Below are 19,465 nucleotides of genomic sequence, written 5' to 3'. Positions count from 1 at the left end.
TCATATTGGGTGGATGAAATCCATAAACAGGTGGCAAGAATTTCATAAACATGAGACTTAAGAAAAGTGAATATACTGTGTATGTTGTTAGTGGTTTAATATTTTTAATGAAAAGCTCATTTTAAAAGGTGTCAGACTATGACCAAAAATGGTTGCAAACCTCAAATCCATTCTGTAATGAAGTGTTTAGGAAATAAAAACCTGCAATACAAAAAGGTCTATTTAATTAGTTTTAATAAGAGTAGTCAGAAGAGAAATGATCGTATAGCACTTTTAACTAAACACAGATATATTGCAGTACATTTAAATTTGCTGAAGAAAAATTGCTTGTGCAAAGGAGATTCTGAGTCAAATGACAAGGGGAAGAAAGCTGTAAGCATAGCACCACTTATGTTATTAATCTGAATGACAGGGAAGAAGAAAAAAGATAACAATAGATGCTGACAGTGCATAGTGTGAGCCATGAATTAATTTGCTCTGGCAATGACACCTTTGAAAGGACACTCGTTGGTCACAAGCCATAATATTTTGCTCAGAATATAAAATGCAAACATAACAGAATCATTTCTTTAAAAAAAGAGTCATGTTAGGTAATATTTATTTCTCTGTTAGGTTTGGTAGTATATATGCCACTGTTGATAAAGAAAATACAATTTTCAATTTCTTATGTTGTTACTGTTTCAGATTAACAAAATTTAGTAATACTGACCTCTAGAAAAATGATATAATGCTAAGATAGTCATCTCTATAAAACAGTGGTTGAAGCAGTTTTTTTTTTTTTAAACACCTCCCTGTGAGAAATCAATCCAGGATGAAGGAAGTTTCTGTATTTTTAAAACAGAATATGTCTATGTAAATAAGCATAGTGAATTCAGGAACAAATATGTCCCAACCAAGATTAAAACAGTGTCATAAACTGGGAAGCCAGAAATGGGTTATTCATATCCAACATATACCAAATTATCCTAGGAGGTTTAGACTGACTAAAATCACCTCTATTCTTTCATATCTGGCAACAAAATTGGAACAAATGTTAATCTCACTCAGTTGTATCAGCACAAGTTTGAATGGGGGGGATTTACTAGCCTGATTATTTGCATATTTGCAACAGCTTTCAGAGTTACAGTCCATATGCTAATGGGTAAAGGGCTCCTTCACTTGTCTACTACTCTGCCTGGGAGTAATAGTCTCCCAACAAAAATATTTTTACTATCCAAAAGCATTGCTAGTATCACCATCAAGGTAAGGTGAGACAGACCAGCATCAAAGAAAGCAAGGGATTTCATCAGCCTCAGAACAACACAACCTAATGAAATACTTTATTGATTTAAAGTGAAATTCGCCATGCACAATGAGCTTAATCTTAATTAAGTTTCCTTTCTTTAGTCCTAGTGAGCAGAAAAAGGGAGAAGAGAAAAAGTAACTGTATACACACTTACAAAACATTAGAAAATACTTTCACATCAACATTTGTCACTGGAATTCCTCTTAAGAATCTGTGTATGTTTGCAAAATATCCTGAAAAGAGTTTGGATGAATAAATTTATCCTGTATGAAGCCTAGATGTAGGAAGAGTTGATGGGGAAAAATGTGTGGTGGGTGGTGGGAATATGTTCTAAAGTTGGAGACAATGAAGGAAGGAGAGGATGGTGAGACCTGCAAGATCTCTAGCTACTTATATATCCATAGACATTATTGATATTCATGTGCCATTTCCTTAGATGAAAATTGCAGTAATCTTAGAAAAAAATCTTAGATGGTATCTTGTTTGCATTGTGTTTTGTTGTTTTACTAAATCCCAAAATGTACTAAAAGGAACAGAACTAAAATTTACCATATGTACACTCTTCTAGAAATAGGAGATAAAATATTTAATGAAGATTTAGGACAAAGATCCTTAAATAAAGCTACATCTTAAAAGAAAAGTTCGATTTGGAAAAAAAAATTGCCAAGTAGCACAAGGAACATTAACTACTTTTTCCAAATGCATGGGTAAAAAGTTAATTCACACTTAGAATTCATAACTAATGGGTTGAGCATCATAGGTGTTTGAGGTTGAAATATATACTAAATACTTAGTCTAGAAATCTTCCAAAAAGAAATCCACCTCCTCTCCTATCCATTGCCAAATCAGTTCCAGGGCAATAAGACTCTTAGCGTATATGCAAACTCTAAGGAAAAAAAAGTCAATTCTATAGGGACACACATTCAACCCAGGCCTCTCAGTATTTCCACTTGAAAAAGCACTCTTAAACAGGAGCTCACAATTCATAAGTAGAGGGTATATGGACAAGAAGTAGTATTAGGCACACAAATTAAAAGTACTAGTATGCCTGAACTCCAGAAAATGACAATTTCAGTATACTGCCTACATATCGTATGCAAGTAGAGCTTAAGGCAATAGCATTTATGGGATAAAAAGTCAGCAGATTATCAACAAAGGGAAATTTCACAAGAAAGATTTTGCAGTTGAAGAATCCTTTACTTTATTCACATAAACTCACAGTGAGGCTAACCCCACATAATCTTGACCAGGGCATATCTTTGTCTTTTAGGACAAGTCTTCAAGAGTAATTTTTTTATCTTAACTCTGTAAGATTACTTCTAGTCAAAACATGTTATTATTTCAAGGTGTAAAAAATAAATAATATAGAAAACAGTACAAGCAAATAGGATTTTTTGGAGAGTGAGCTCTTCTTTCATTATTTCAGACTGGTTTATTATTCTATTACTGGTTAGCCTAAGTTAAAAAAAAAAGTCATCTGTATTGCCTACATTAAGAAACCAAAATGAACATACACACACACATTTTTGTTTCTAACTAAGAAACAGAATGTAAAATATTTTTTGATACCTTCACATGCAATTTTGAACATAGATTTATTGTTGACTTATGCCTAACATTATTATATATGAATGCAACAGAGACTGGTATAAAATTCTTGCTTTATGATAATCTTAGCTCAAAGTTCTTCAAGTATTGTCCCATTTTAAAAAGTTGATGCATGAAAAAAAGTATGAAGCTAGTTATATTGTTTTATAGAATTTTTTTTACAACTTTATTGGAGTATAATTGCTTTATAATGGTGTGTTAGTTTCTGCTTTATAACAAAGTGAATCAGTTATACATATACATCTGTTCCCATATCCCTTCCCTCTTGCGTCTCCCTCCCTCCCACCCTCCCTATCCCACCCCTCCAGGCGGTCACAAAGAACTGAGCTGATCTCCTTGTGCTATGTGGCTGCTTCCCACTAGCTATCTACCCTACGTTTAGTAGTGTATATATGTCCATGCCTCTCTCTCGCTTTGTCACAGCTTACCCTTTCTCCACCCCATATCCTCAAGTCCATTCTCAAGTAGGTCTGTGTCTTTATTCCTGTTTTACCCCTAGGTTCTTCATGACATTTTTTTTCTTTCTTAAATTCCATATATATGTGTTAGCATATGGTATTTGTCTTTCTCTTTCTGACTTACTTCACTCTGTATGACAGACTCCAGGTCTATCCACCTCATTACAAATAGCTCAGTTTTGTTTCTTTTTATGGCTGAGTAATATTCCATTGTATATATGTGCCACATCTTCTTTATCCATTCATCCGATGATGGACACTTAGGTTGTTTCCATCTCCGGGCTATGGTAGATAAAGCTGCAATGGACATTTTGATACATGACTCTTTTTGAATTATGGTGTTCTCAGGGTATATGCCCAGTAGTGGGATTGCTGGGTCATATGGTAGTTCTATTTGTAGTTTTTTAAGGAACCTCCATACTGTTCTCCATAGTGGCTGTACCAATTCACATTCCCACCAGCGGTGCAAGGGTGTTCCCTTTTCTCCACACCCTCTCCAACATTTATTGTCTGTAGATTTTTTGGTGATGGCCATTCTGACTGGTGTGAGATGGTATCTCATTGTAGTTTTGACTTGCATTTCTCTAATGATTAATGATGTTGAGCATTCTTTCATGTGTTTATTGGCAGTCTGTATATCTTCTTTGGAGAAATGTCTCTTTAGGTCTTCTGCCCATTTTTGAATTGGGTTGTTTGTTTTTTTGTTATTGAGCTACATGAGCTGCTTGTGAATTTTGGAGATTAATCCTTTGTCAGTTGCTTCATTTGCAAATATTTTCTCCCACTCTGAGGGTTGTCTTTTGGTCTTGTTTATGGTTTCCTTTCCTGTGCAAAAGCTTTGAAGTTTCATTAGGTCCCATTTGTTTATTTTTGTTTTCATTTCCATTTCTCTAGGAGGTAGGTCAGAAAGGATCTTGCTGTGATTTATGTCATAGAGTGTTCTGCCTGTCTTTTCCTCTAAGAGTTTGATAGTTTCTGGCCTTACATTTAAGTCTTTAATCCATTTTGAGCTTATTTTTTTTTTTTTTAAGTTTATTTATTTATTTTTTTAATTAGTTTTGAGCTTATTTTTGTGTATGGTGTTAGGGAGTGATCTAATCTCATACTTTTACATGTCCCTGTCCAGTTTTCCCAGCACCACTTACTGAAGAGGCTCTCCTTTCTCCACTGTACATTCCTGCCTCCTTTATCAAAGATAAGGTGACCATATGTGTGTGGGTTTATCTCTGGTCTTTCTGTCCTGTTCCATTGATCTATCTTTCTGTTTTTGTGCCAGTACCATACTGTCTTGATTACTGTAGCTTTGTGGAATAGTCTGAAGTCAGGGAGCCTGATTCCTCCAGCTCCGTTTTTCGTTCTCAAGATTGCTTTGGCTATTCGGGGTCTTTTGTGTTTCCAAAGAAATTGTGAATTTTTTTGTTCTAGTTCTGTGAAAAATGCCAGTGGTAGTTTGATAGGGATTGCATTGAATCTGTGGATTGCTTTGGGTAGTAGAGTCATTTTCACAATGTTGATTCTTCCAATCCAAGAACATGGTATATCTCTCCATCTCTTTGTATAATTTATAAATAGATATAATTATACGTGTTGACATACATATGTATAGTGAAGTAGATTTAAAAGCAGATGTATATATATATAAACATGAGAGTAGATACAGATATATAGATATAAATGAAGAGTGACAGAATACACCACTCCAGCATATTCCATGTTGGCATAACAATTATTTTAAATTAGAGACACTTTTAAAAATCAACGCAAGAAAAACACTCTGACCTTCATTCTTTTTCTTAAAAGCAGGATATGAAATTCCCATGTTAAAATGTCCCCCCAGTCGAAGTAACATTATTATTATCAAGGGCAAGAAGTTGAGACACAGATAATTTCATACAAACAGACCCTGTGAAAATAATTTGTATCTCTCTTTACCCTCTCCACCTAGTTTAGTTACTTTCCACAATGACTCTCTGCTCAGTGTGCTATAAAAGCTTGTAGGTTCCTCCATTCCTTTGGGTCTTCATTCCTTATGAGGTCTCCCATGTCATGTAAAACATATAAATTTGGATGCTTATTTCCTGTCAATCTGTCTTATGTCAGTTTAATTCTCAGGTCCAGATGAAAAACCCTAAGAGGGTAAAGGGAAAACCTTGTTGCCCCTCCATAGGTTCAAATAATAGTGATATATTGATTCTTACTAAATATAAAATTATATTATCATTTCATCCTTAAAGTTTTCATCAAGGCAAGTTTATACATTTTTCCATTATAAGGAATAAGTGGTGTCACCTGTAATTTGTTCCTGTATCTGTTTAATTTAAATAAATTTTATCAGTTATTTAATTATTCACTACACAACAATATTACTGAAAGATTACCAGGTGCAAAACATCTTAATAAATATGAAACCTTTCAATATAAGTGTGACAAGAGGGAAAATTATACACATGGGAAAATATTAGAATATTACTAATGGAATAATCTAAGCCTTAGATTCATTACCTATAAAATGGGGATTATTGTGATCTTAACCTACCTTGCAGAGTGGCTTTGAAGATTAAACAGAATATTGTATCCAGTGTATCATCTGGCCCAGACTACATGCTCACTATATGATGATTAGTACTATATTGATAATTAATAATCCTCAGGGCAAACACTGGAATCTCCTGCCATCCAAATGCATTAAATACATCTTGGTTTGGCTGCTTGTTTATTCCAATATTATCTTCTCTGGGAATCACTCTTAATACACTAGAAAGTAACTCTAGCAACTATTTCCATATTTATATGGAAAAATAGAGATTCAGACAATTTAAAGGCAGAAATTTATGCTGCACCATGACTACCATTCATTTTTTTCCTCCCCATTAATGTAGAATATTAATCCAAGACACTCAGAGCCTGGGCTTACATCACTTAATAGCCAGGCTTTAGGAGGAAATCTTCATGTCCTGTCTGGTCTTACAACAGGCTTGGTCTTCTAAGGTTTAGTTCTTCAGTCTGGACTTAGACTCTTTCAGGTATTCCTGGAGCTGTCCATTATATTTGTCAGTGCCTTTGCTACTGTCATTTTGGTTTTATTTATTCCTTTATTTTATTTTCTAAGGCAATACAGAATTTGTTTATCTTATTTAAAACCAACGGAAACTAATAGAACTGACTTTATATTCAACAGAAATTTATTACATTTCATGAAATATGTTATGGTTTTTACTCTTCAGTAGCTTGGTGTCTAAATTAATGGAGGAGGAAGATCCATTAACACATAATTTTAACACAGAATAAAGCCTGCTACCGCAGAGTGCAACTCAGATTGTATTACATGACATAACATAATATCAGTGGGAGAAAATGGGATAGAAGACTTAGAAACATATTAAAATGAGCCATAATTGTAAGACAAATAAGATTTTAAAAATATTTCTAAAATGTATGTGTAATTTTCTCTAGTCATTCACTTGTCCAAACAGAAGTAGAAGATTTTTTATCATACTCAAGAAAAATCATAAAAAAAAAGAACATGAATATGCAGGTTAGAAAGTGATTAATGGTATGGAGGTGTAAGGTCAGGAATGATGTGAATTATGAAGTGAGAAAACTAAATGTAAAGTCATTGTTTACATATGTTTTTATTCAAATAGATAGCAAGTAAAACAGATTTGTTTACAGTGCCAGCAAAATAGTTTACATAATTTTATGTGGAAAAAAATTAGGTATCAAAGTGTGATGGTTTGATTTAAATATTTAAATCTATATGAAACAAAATTAGCATAAAATTTTAAAAGGCCACTTTTTCTTTATTCATATGAAATGAAAACAAATAATCATTGAGAAATTTGTACAGTAAACAATAAATATCCAATGCTTTTTAATGTTAATTTTAACAAAAGACAAAGAGTTAGAAGCCTCTATATTATTTAAAGTCTGTAAGATATTTTAAATTAAAATGTAAGATGTATTTCGGGTGAAATGGGTAAAAACAATGAACGTTGTGTTGCTAGTCATTGCAAGGTTGAGGGGAAACATTCAGGAATTAATTCCTCTAAAACATCAACACTTTGGCTTCTATAAGGAATGTCATCATATTATCTCTAGAGTTGGTATATGTATATAAATATATAGTATATATAAAAATATATATGTATATGTAAAGAGAGACAGAAGATGGAGTTAATTTGTTTTCTCAGTTCTTTCTAGAGATAAACCAAGCCCCCTTTACTTGATATGGGTGACCTTAGAATGAAAATGTAAGCATTTCATAATCAAGTTGTATGATTATTATAGAAGAAACCAGCACATTTTGATACTTAAATATTATTTATGTTGAAAAGGAGAAGAGAATAATTTCTTCCTATGTTCTATAGAAGTACATTTGTCCCCTCCAAAAATCTGGAAAACAGAGGTTGCCAATGATGATATTAAATTATGACCAAAATGCAGAAGCCATAAAGTAAATGATTAATTAATATCAGTACATAAAATAATTAAAAATTCCTGTGTGAAGTAAAGACAAAAACTGCAAAGAAATATGACAAAGGGATAATTTACAAAGTTATCTTCATACTCAGGAGGAAAGGGTCAACAACTCAGTTTTTAAAAATATAGGGAAAAGCTATTAACAGAGGTATCATAAACAGTGAAAATATATTGAAAAATAAGCATCTGAAAGCATGCCACATTCATTAGAAAATAATTTCAGAAACAAAACTCTTAAAGTTTGATGGTAGTATACTAAAAATTAGAGAGATGGGAGTATAATTAGGCAATATTTTGTGGGGCAGTATGACATCGATCAACCTTTGAAGTACACATTTTTTGCTTAAATTTATAATAGGGATATTATTACAAAAACGTGTCATTTATAAGTGTGAAGCTCTTCACTGCAGCATTGTGTGTAATATCAAAAAGTCTGGAGGCAAAGTAAGTGTCCAAACACCATTTACATAAAGAACATAGTATTCATATAATGGAATATCAATATTAGCCTTAAAAAAGAATGAGAGCAATGTAAATGTGATAATGTCCCTACAGTCTCAAGGTATATTTTTACGTTAAAAAGAGGAACAGGGAGAGTAATACTTACAGTTTCATGGATGTCACTGTTACAGGCATTTTCCATTATACAAAAATGAAAGTATCCATACTGTGACTGAAATAATGATTACACTATAATACATGAACATGTGACTTATAGAAGGAAAAAAACCAGAAAGATTATTTATTTTATTTTTTCAAATTAATTTTTAGATAAATTTGGTTCTAGTGAAACAACAGTAGTTGTTTTAAGGAAAAAATATCTACACCTTCCATTCACACTCCAGTGAAGTGACCAATTAATCTTCTGGTGTTCTTCCTCACCCTACTTTTGCATAGATTTACAAAAACTTGTACACACAGAGATTTTGCTGTTGTTCCTTTGTTTCGTTTTGTTCCTGTCACTGTAATTCTTTGCTTGGCACATTCCTAAATCTTGATGTTCCGAGTCCTTGATAGGACTTCCTAACTGATGGTAGACTTTGGTATTTAGTTCTTGTTTAGTGTCTGATCCTAATTTCATTAAAAATTTATGCATTTTATTTTAGTTATACTTCTACATTTTAAATTTGAGATACGTTTTACACAGTGAGGATTCTACTTGTCTCAGATGATAATGCCAAAGGAAAATTGTTCTTGAGTTGCACACATCCTAATAGGATTAAATTCCTTTGCCATTTGGTGGGAGCTAAGAATAAAAAACCATAGCTAGTCTCAAAAAAGACCATTCTCAAAAAGATTGTGCTGGCTGTCAATATTCTTTCTGCACTTTAAATTTGGAGAGCAGCAAATCATTTTGAGTAATGGCATAATCAATTTGAAATAGGAAGAAGATACAGATAATTTAATCATTTTATCTACAATAAATGAAAGACTAGAGGGAGATAAGAGACAAAGTGCCAATACAAAATTACTGAAATACTTGTTTAATATACGGTGCATGATGATTAAATCTATGAATACATGAAGCAGGAAGTAAAAGAATTATCAGGATAAGCAATTTGCCAATTTGCATCATAAAATTTTTTTAAATATATGAAAGTATTAATTTATCAATAATTTCTGAAGTGTGTGAGGTTCAAGGAGTCTTTTAAATTTAATTTTTCAATATTCAGTAAAGCTGGAAACTTAATGTCTAATGGCTGTCTTAATGCAGTGTTGACCCTAGATTATATAAATAATAAAGCAGAATTAATCGTTCCCACATTATTTCATTATCTTCCAAAGTATTTTTTTTTTTTTTGCAAGGCCTTTCCATGCAGTGACATTATATAATCTAAGGTGTATTATAGATCCTGGTTGTACAGTATATTCTGGAAAATATTGACAAAGAGTATCTCTCCAAATTAAAAAAAAAATTCGCCTAATCCATCTTAGTAATGTTTTTTATTACTTTTGAAAACTTTAAAGTTAATAAAATGATTGCTTACTTGTTAATTGTCATAAGGCTAAAATTTGGGCTTAGGTTATGGTTACCTGGTAAAATAAACAGAGTTAAATGAGTGTGTGTGTGTGTGTGTGTGTAATCTTTGTGTGTCGGTAGATGCTATTTAATTTGACACCTTAGAACTTCATATTTGTTTCTGTTTAAACAATAATTACATTAATATGTTTTTTTCCCTTTAAATATTTAAGAAAACATAATAGAACTTTTGTTATTTTTATAACAGTTATCAGTACTATTTGGTATAGGAGTGGAGGATACCAACATGTGATTTGATCAAATGTTATCTTTAGCACACCAAATAAATAGTAAATGCTCCCTAGCTTCTCTGTAGTAATTGATTTAAAAAATTAAAAATTCAATCCCAGTTTGGACTCGTGTCTAGAAATATCCAGTTATTGAAAAAAATCAAGTTTGTAAATGGTCACTTTAAATATATAATCATGTATACTGAACCCATATAAATCAAGTTCACTATTTCCTTTACCTGAATGTAACTTTATATCCCTTTCATCTTCTTGACTCTCAATGATTAAGAATTTATTTCACCATTTTAATGGAGTGCTTCAGAAATACTAATAAGCTTTCACTTTTTCAAACTTCACTAATTTCTAATATCTTATAATTTGAATAGTTTCAAGACCTTTATTTAGACTTGATTTGTTGATATTGTCAACAAAGATCAAAATTAATGTTTCTGTGAAGCTCTTTTTAAGCACATGCAAGCACATTAGAAATCCAATTATATCCAAATTGTTCATAGAATGTTGAAATTGAAAAGTATTAATGATATAAAATGGTCTCTGTCAATCTACCATGTTATTAATGAATAACTTTCATCTCAGAGGGCATAAGATCACAGAATTCATCAATGTCAAAACCAGAAATTGAACCATGGCATTTTTTTTTTTTTTTTTTTTTTTTTTTTAGCGGTATGCGGGCCTCTCACTGTTGTGGCCTCTCCCGTTGCGGAGCACAGGCTCCGGACGCGCGCTCAGCAGCCATGGCTCACGGGCCTAGCCGCCCCGCGGCATGTGGGATGTGTGATCTTCCCGGACCAGGGCACGAACTCGTGTCCCCTGCATCGGCAGGCGGACTCTCAACCATTGCGCCACCAGGGAAGCCCAGCCCTGGCATATTTTATCTATTAAATAGAGTGAGTGTCTTACAGACGTTTTAGCAATATATCTTAGTTGCATTTGGTTATAATTACGTAAAAGTAGTAAACATTATGAACATATTTAATATATATGACTCACACTGCAGGCAACCATGTAACAGTTATCTAACTTTATGATATTCAATGTCTTCTGCATTCTTAGAATTAAAAAATAAAACAAGCAAGAATAATGCGCTACTTGAAATCTATTTTAAATGGATATATTCCTCCCTTTGTATGAAAAAAATCTAGATTATTTTAAGTGGTGGGAATTCATCAAGAAAATAAAATTCATATTACATATTCATTGTATTAAATGTATATTTTATTCTACCAAATGCTAATAGTGAGCACATTTGATGAATCTTCTTATAATGTGCCATTTTTGCCCACTATATTTACTAAATGATTCATTTTTCTTAGGGAAAATGTAAATTGAATTAAATATTTAATTTTTAAATTAAATTTCCCTGAATTATCATAAAAGCATACACATAAAAACTCTTATGTTTTGTAAATTTGATTTGAACACATTCACTGTGTTTATTTTTTATTTTAGTAAAATATTCATTAGCTTAAAGAATCCTAAATAACAACATTTGTTTCTTTAATAAGGTTGTTATTTTAAAATATATCTCAAATGTTAGTTACTAATATTTTTCAAATTAGCTTATTGCATTATTAATAATATGGAGGTTAACTTCCCAAAGATTTATTTTTGTCCTACTTTTTTTAACGCAAAACCATATTCCCCATAGAAAAATAGGATGCATTATGTTATAAAGATTTTATTTAAAAATTGGAAAAACTGCATTCCTATTCTTCACAAAATCATATATTTTGCAGTTTATGTATTACATGACCTCTAACGAGTTGTGAATGCTAATGGTCAGTTTTAATTTTATACAATGAAGGACATAATTATATATCATTAGTAAATGACTGATTCTAGTCACTGTTGGTCTCTAATCTTTTTTTTTATTAATTTCAAGATCCATATAAGTGAAATATTTAGTGTCTAAGACTCTCAGTTTCTTGAGCTTCTCTCTTAAAACGATCTTTATCTTGACATTTTCACAGTGTCTTCTTCTCACAGTCACTACCCTCTCATTATCAGTACTCCAACCCTTCCATCGCTTCCAGTTGCAGATTTCTTACTCTCCATTCACCACCTCCTCTTTTTCATACCTCAACTTTAGCAACCCTTTGATTTTCACTTGGTTCTTCAATCCACTGATCCTGCTATTTTCACTCCCCATCAACTTTCTCTTAGCTTAAATTCCATGAAAAATCACTGGACTCATTCTATATCACACACATCAACTCTTTTGCTCTATTCCTACTTAAGTCCAGTTTTTCACTGAAACCAAACCTACAACAGTGCTGCTGAATATGACTGAAGACATACTTGAAATACAGCATTGCCATCTTAAATGAATCTTTACTGCTCCCAAGCATTGATGCTGAAATCTAGCTCAATCTCTCCTGATTGCTTACACAACTATCTCATTTTTCTCAGTAATTCTCATAATTCTTTCCTATTCCCCACTCTCAAATGGCAGCCTTAATTCTTTTTCCACTAAGGGTTTTATAGTAATCTGAATTTAGTAATCTGAAAGACCGTGAAGGATGTTTCTTTTTCTTCTTTTTTTTTCGTTTCAGTAAATATCATATATATGAGTTAATTCACTTTTAGAGAGTCTCGAAAGAGATATAACTAGAAGTCTTGCAAGCAGCTTAACTCTCCAACTTTCTCAGTTGTGAGACATCACAGGCAGTTTATGGCATTTCACCTTATGGCAAGCATAGGTAAATGAGTGTGCCTACATTAAGAGCAATCACCTTAAAAAGCAGAGTGTTTGCAGCTACTGTGTGGAACATCCCTGTTTTCAGAGTTGCAGTAAACTTTGAAGATATCCTCAGTAAAAGGAGGTTTTCATCCCTGAATAGTAGATTTGTCATTTGCTTTAAGCATTACAGATAGATTTCCTCCTATGTAGTGAGAATTGGAGGGATATCTACAACATGTTTATTTATTGATCAAGTATTCTCTTGTGTGTTTAGAAGTCATTGATTGACTTATCAGTGGACTGCTACGCCCTTCTATAATATCATGGCTTAAAACTTAAAACTCTTCTTTTTCTTAATTACTTTATTTTATTTTTATTTTGACTGCTTTTGATCATTTGTGGTGCCTAATATTGTGCTAGAGGTAGGTGAATAATTAAGACACTATTTCAAATTCAAGAAATTTATTTTAACTTGAAGACTATTGGTCTCAGATGTAATTCATTTTTAGCAGTTTTGAGAGAACTAAGATGTAAATATATATCTGTGGGTCGCTATGTGTGTGTTTGTTATGGGGGAAGGATGCGTGTATAATCTATCATCTATCTATCAATATATCTATCATCTATATCTATCTATCTATATCTATCTATCTATCTATCATCTATCATCTATCTGTCATGATTTCTATACAGTCTGTCTATCCTCTGCTCTTGAAAGGATTTAAGGGGGGGAACCAATAAAACAGAAGGGAAGTCAGTTAGCAACATAAAGTATTTTGCCCTTCACAGGGTGCTCTTGAAATTCTGTGGAGGTCAGGACATCTGTTAGGGTTGAATGCCAGTAGTTTGTGAAGCTCTCAGGACCCACAGGGAATACAAATCAAAAGAGTTCAAAGAATACTTTTCTTATTGCTGTTTACCAGGAGTTTTACAGAATATAGAGTGACTATTTAATCTGATGTGAAATGGGAAATTAGCAGTTGCTTTCTAACCACATGTGGTGATAAGTGAGGCCACAATGTACTCCAGATGCCGTTCACTGCAACATATTTCCTAGTACCCATTTTGTCTGACATCTGTAACTACTCCAATATGGCACAGCAAAGACAAAATAGAGAGGGAGAAAGGGAAACTATTGCAGCCATGATGAATAAAGGGAATAAGCAAGTCTATTTCCAGTGAAATAACATTTTCCATGATTTTAAAAAGTGAAATATGCTTCTTCCCTACCCCCAATCGACTCTCCATTTGGCTAAATTTGCTTTCTTGTTCCCTTAAGAATAAATCTGTGATTCAGCATTCATTTTCATAGTCCACGAAGAACTTCTTAAAATTATATTATTTTAAAGGTAGCATGACCGATACCAGATTTAACAATTTAAGTGAATATTAGCTAATTTCTAAAACAGCAATTCTCCTCTCTATTGTTTGCTTTATTGTTAACTCTTTTAGCAATTCAATTCCAATTCTTACTTGCCTTTTGAATGTAGATGTACATTTTCCTAAAGCCTTTTTTGATTTCTTCTTAATGACTTAAAAATCTCAATTCTGCAGAGTATGTTACCCTGTAAAATTCAATTTGTATCTCTTACTTCTTACTTCCCAAAGCATGCCCTTTAGTATTTATAAGCTTTTTATTTTCTGTTTTTTAAAAGTACTTACAAGATTAATGTTCTGTTCATTCTGATTTTTTTTGTCAGAAGATATCTGGAACACATTCCATTTATTGTAGTTCCTTGTCTGTGATATTTGCTATATTATGTTTGGGCAAGAAACATTTTTGGAAGAACTCCATTTCTCATTAACGTCTGCTCACGTTTCACATTAATCCAAAATAAAAGTATAGAAGTTGAAAATATTTTGAGTGCTCCAATACTAGAACTCAGCGCATTCCTCCAATTGATATTTACCATATTGAATTTTGATTATTGCATTGTACATCTTTTTTTTTTTTTTTTTTTTTTTCAGTACGTGGGCCTCTCACTGCTGTGGCCTCTCCCGTTGCGGAGCACAGGCTCCGGACACGCAGGCTCAGCAGCCATGGCTCACAGGCCCAGCCGCTCCGCGGCATGTGGGATCCTTCCAGACCGGGGCACGAACCCATGTCCCCTGCATAGGTGGGTGGGCTCTCAACCACTGCACCACCAGGGAAGCCCTGTACATTTTATTTCATGCACATCTCTTATTTATAGATATTTCATTTCCAGCATGCCCTCTTAATGCCAACAATGAAATATTTAGGGGGAATTATATGTACTGTTGACCTGAAACAAACAGACTGCCAGATATTTCTTCAACAAAGATAGGTTTACTCTGGATCAGCAGAGAACTGCAGTTCGGGGTCTGCAATCATAGGGAGCCACGCGCAAGTCCCCACATGGCAAGGAAAGAAGAACACTTTTTTTTTTTTTTTCGGTATGCGGGCCTCTCAGTGCCGTGGCCTCTCCCGCTGCGGAGCACAGGCTCCAGACGCGCAGGCCCAGCAGCCATGGCCCACGGGCCCAGCCGCTCCTCGGCACGTGGGATCCTCCCAGACCAGGGCACGAACCCGCGCCCCCCGCATCGGCAAGCGGACCCCCAACCACTGCACCACCAGGGAAGCCCAGAAGAACACTTTTATAGAGGGGAAAAGGAAGTTGGGAGGGCTATGGTAAACAGAGTCCATAGCTTTTCGTTGGCTGAATCCTTGCCAGAGGAGTATTTTTTCTTCCTGTTGGCCTCTGCTATTATTAACTGCAGGGTATAAGAGCTCTCCCTTCTAGTGTCCCAACTCTATTTAATTGAGGTTTCTGTGTATTAATTTTCTTACATTTCTCCCTTTTGACCAAATTTTTCTCTGAAAGCATCGCTGATCAAGGGTCAGGCTTCCCAGTTTCTGCAGCTTTTTGTCCCTTAATGTCAGGAAGGACCTTTTCTGGGGGCAAGGTCTCACATCGGAGGGAAAATGCCTGTTGGAAACCTATTCAGGTCACAAGTGAGTAACAAGGAGAGGTAGGAGGGGGGAGTTCTCAGAAACTTTCTGTCTGAAGTCCACATATTATCAAGATCATGGATGTTGGAGGTCCTCTGAAGTATTATGTTATCATCAAAGGTTTGGTGACAAAGTTCCAACAGACCTGGTCTAGAGATCTTGGGAAAGGTATCTCATCAGATGTCTTCTACTTCACTTCCAGGAAATCTTTACTTTCAGGTCACCAGATGACATGCAGATCTAGTCAGGGTTTGGCACTTTCTTTAGGTGTATCATGTGAACTCATGGAGTGGCAGCACAAGGACTGTTCAGCAGTACTTGATGGGCTTTTCCAGCGACGTTGAAGAGAGTTCTTCTGGAGGGGTCTTTTTCAATAGATGACGTCTCCACATTGCACAGTGTGATGCTTAAGGTCTTCATGTCCCAAGGGCACACTGTGAAAAGATTGCTCTGCCAAAACATGGTTATTTTTAATAGAAGCAATTAGGTATTTTCAGTATTGACCTTTGTAATATCTTTCCATTTATCAGCTGTGAGTCAAAAGAGCCAAGTCACTAGGCAACCTGTGACTCTCTCAAAGAGTGAGAGTTGGGCTTCCCTGGTGGCACAGTGGTTGAGAGTCCGCCTGCCGAGGCAGGGGACACGGGTTCGTGACCCGGTCCGGGAAGATCCCACATGCCACGAGCGGCTGGGCCCGTGAGCCATGGCCGCTGAACCTGCGCATCTGGAGCCTGTGCTCCGCAACGGGAGAGGCCACGACAGTGAGAGGTCCGCATACCGCAAAAAAAAAAGAAAAAGAAAAAGAAAAAAGGGTGAGAGTTTATGAGTCCCAAGAGGGGTGGATATAGGATTTAGAAGGACTAATGGCAGTGCTTTTGGCCAAAGTACTTGGAGGGCCTTCACAATTTTGCCACCTGAGTCTTAGTGTTGCTGGTGCATTCAGCTAAACCAGAGGATTGAGGGTGGTTAGCACAGTGAAAATGTTATAAACGTGGCCAAACAGTGCAGACTTGTTGAAGCACCTGGCCAGTAAAATGGGGTCCTTGATCACTATGAAGTTCGCAGAAAGTTCCCCAAGTAGGGATAATCTTTTCCAAAAACGACTTTATCCACAGAAGAGGCAGTAGCCTGTCAGCAAGGGAAGGCTTCAGACTAGGGTGAAAATATACAAACCATAACTAAAATATATTTATAGCCATTGATGGAAGGAGTTGTATGAAATCTAACTGCAAGACCTCAAACCGTCCATTAGGCAGTTTAAAATGTAAGGGAGCAGAAAAAACAGACCTCCCTAATGGACTGTGGACAAGCGGGACAAGTGAGGAAAGCACTTTTCTCAGCCTTGTTAATGTTTCCCTACCAATATTGATTCGTGAATGCTATCATTTTGTCAGTAGCCCAACCGTTTAATGCACATACATTGGTGTGAGTGGCAATTTAAAGTCTCTAGTAAGACTGGGTTGTTATTTGGTTCTAACCAGAGCTTTGTTTTTTTTTTATCAAGCCAAAAATTATTGAATTTCCAATCTTGTTTTTCCTTTTCTGAGGTTAACTTTTGGGTTTCTGTAGCCATTTTTTCTAAGTTATCATTGGGGAAATAACCCTTTAAACCATGGCAGAGATTTGGCTCTCTTGTTCCCTTTAAGGGCAGCACTCCTTGCAGAAATATTAGCAAGATGATTTCCCCTAGCTTCCAGAGAGTCACGTTTAGCATGCCCAGAATGGTAAAATAATGCAGCAGGTAAAAGTATTGCATTTAGTAATGTCTTATACAGGGGGATTTTAAATTTTATTTCCACTGAAAGGAAGGAAGCCACATGGCAACATTCCAAAGTCATGAGCTATTCCAAAAGCATATATATATATATATATATATATATATATATGCCAGTATAAATATTCATAGTTTTGTCCTTGGCTAAAGTACAAGCCCCTGTAAGAGGGTGTAACAGCCTATTGGACTGACCAAAGTAACCACAGATAAAGATACTGCTTCAATAACATCAAAGGATTTGTAATATCATACCCAGAATATTTGCCATTATCACCTTTTAAATAAGACCATCAATAAACCATGAGAAGTCAATATTATCCAATGTAATTTAACAATGGACCATCACAAGGAGTCAGGAGGTGGTCCATCAGTGTTAAGCAGTTGTGAGGTGACAAAGGAAAGAAGAGTAGTCGGGTCAAGATTATTACAAAGTAAAGAGATATGTGAGGGACAGTTAACAAAAGGTTAGACAGCTGGCTGAGAAACATCAAGTGATGAGAATTCAGGAGAGTTTCTACTGCATGAGGTACAAAAATTGTTAAAGGGGAATCCCACAGTGATTTTCTCATTGGCCTTAACCAAAAGGGCAGTGGCCATAATGGCTTAAAGGCAAGGGAGTGGGGAGGATCTCCATGTCACAGGGTCCAGTTGATGGCTATAATAGTGTATAGGTCAATGGCGGTCCCCGTGTTTTAGAGTGAGTACCCCAAGGGCATTCCCTTCCTTTTCATATACAAAAAGGAAAAACAAAATCTGATAACTGGGATTTCCAAGGGCAGGTGTGTTCATCAAGCTCTCTTTTAAGGTATTGAAATCTATGTCATCTGGTTGTTCCCATTAAATTGGGTCGGGATTGTTACTGTTGTGTGAAATGTTTGGCCATGGAGAGAAATTTGGAAACTAAATTTGGCAATAACCAACTAACCCAAGAAAACCTTGCAGTAGACACTTAGTTTTGGGCTTGGGGAAACTTAGAACACCATGAAATCTATCTAGATTGAGGTGTACCCCTTGTTATTATCTTGGATGCCCTAAATATCCAACCTGGGTTTGGGCAAACTGCAGTTTTTTTCCTTTGGCCACTCTATGTCCCTTTAAGGCTAAAAGCTATACAAATGGATGCTATCTTCCTGTGAGGAGGTTTGAGATGGAGAGTAAAGAAGAAAATCATCCACAGAGTGCAACAAAGTAGAACCTCTAGGGAACTTTATGTCATCCAGACCAGACTTCAAGATTGGTAAGAAATGAGAAGGATTCTAAGTATAACCCTGAGGCATTACTGTCCAGGTGAATTGTTTTTCTTCCCAAGAGAAGGCAAAAACATATAGGCTAGCTTCATCAACTGGAATACTAAAGAACGCACTGCATAAATCAATTACAGTATTTACTTCCAGTAGAAATGGATGTCAGTAATGTATAAGGGTTAGGGACAACTGGGTATTGAGGGATAAAAATGTTGTTTATTGTTTGGAGGTCCTGGACAAACCTCTATCCTCAGCCAGTAAGGTTTTTCTCACCAGTAAAATGAGAGTGTTACAGGGACTAGTACAAGGGATAATGAGACCTTGAGCTTTCAATCTTCTCTTACGGGCTTTATGTCTTGAAGGGTTTCTTTACTTACAAGGTATTAATTAATTCTAGGAAGAAGTTTTGATAAATGTATTTAAATTTTGATGGGAGATGCACTGTGGATTTTGCCAACATCAGTTGGAGATTTTTCCTGTAAGGAAAATGGTAGTTGATTCAACAGGGACAGATGATCAGTATTTCCAGAATCTGCTCTAGGACTGTCAGAGACTGAACAAATACAAGATGTCAAAGGGTCATTTAATTCACCTGATGGATTACTTTGATGATTACTGTCAATTTCTAGAATTATTTCCCCCTTTGGAGAAAGAAATTCTGGCATGATACTTCTGTAAGAAGTCTCAAACTACTA

Source organism: Mesoplodon bidens (genome assembly GCF_964165515.1).
Source record: "Mesoplodon bidens genome assembly, chromosome: 17".
NCBI classification, from domain to species: domain Eukaryota; kingdom Metazoa; phylum Chordata; class Mammalia; order Artiodactyla; family Ziphiidae; genus Mesoplodon; species Mesoplodon bidens.
Note: the sequence above shows the minus strand (reverse complement) of the source record.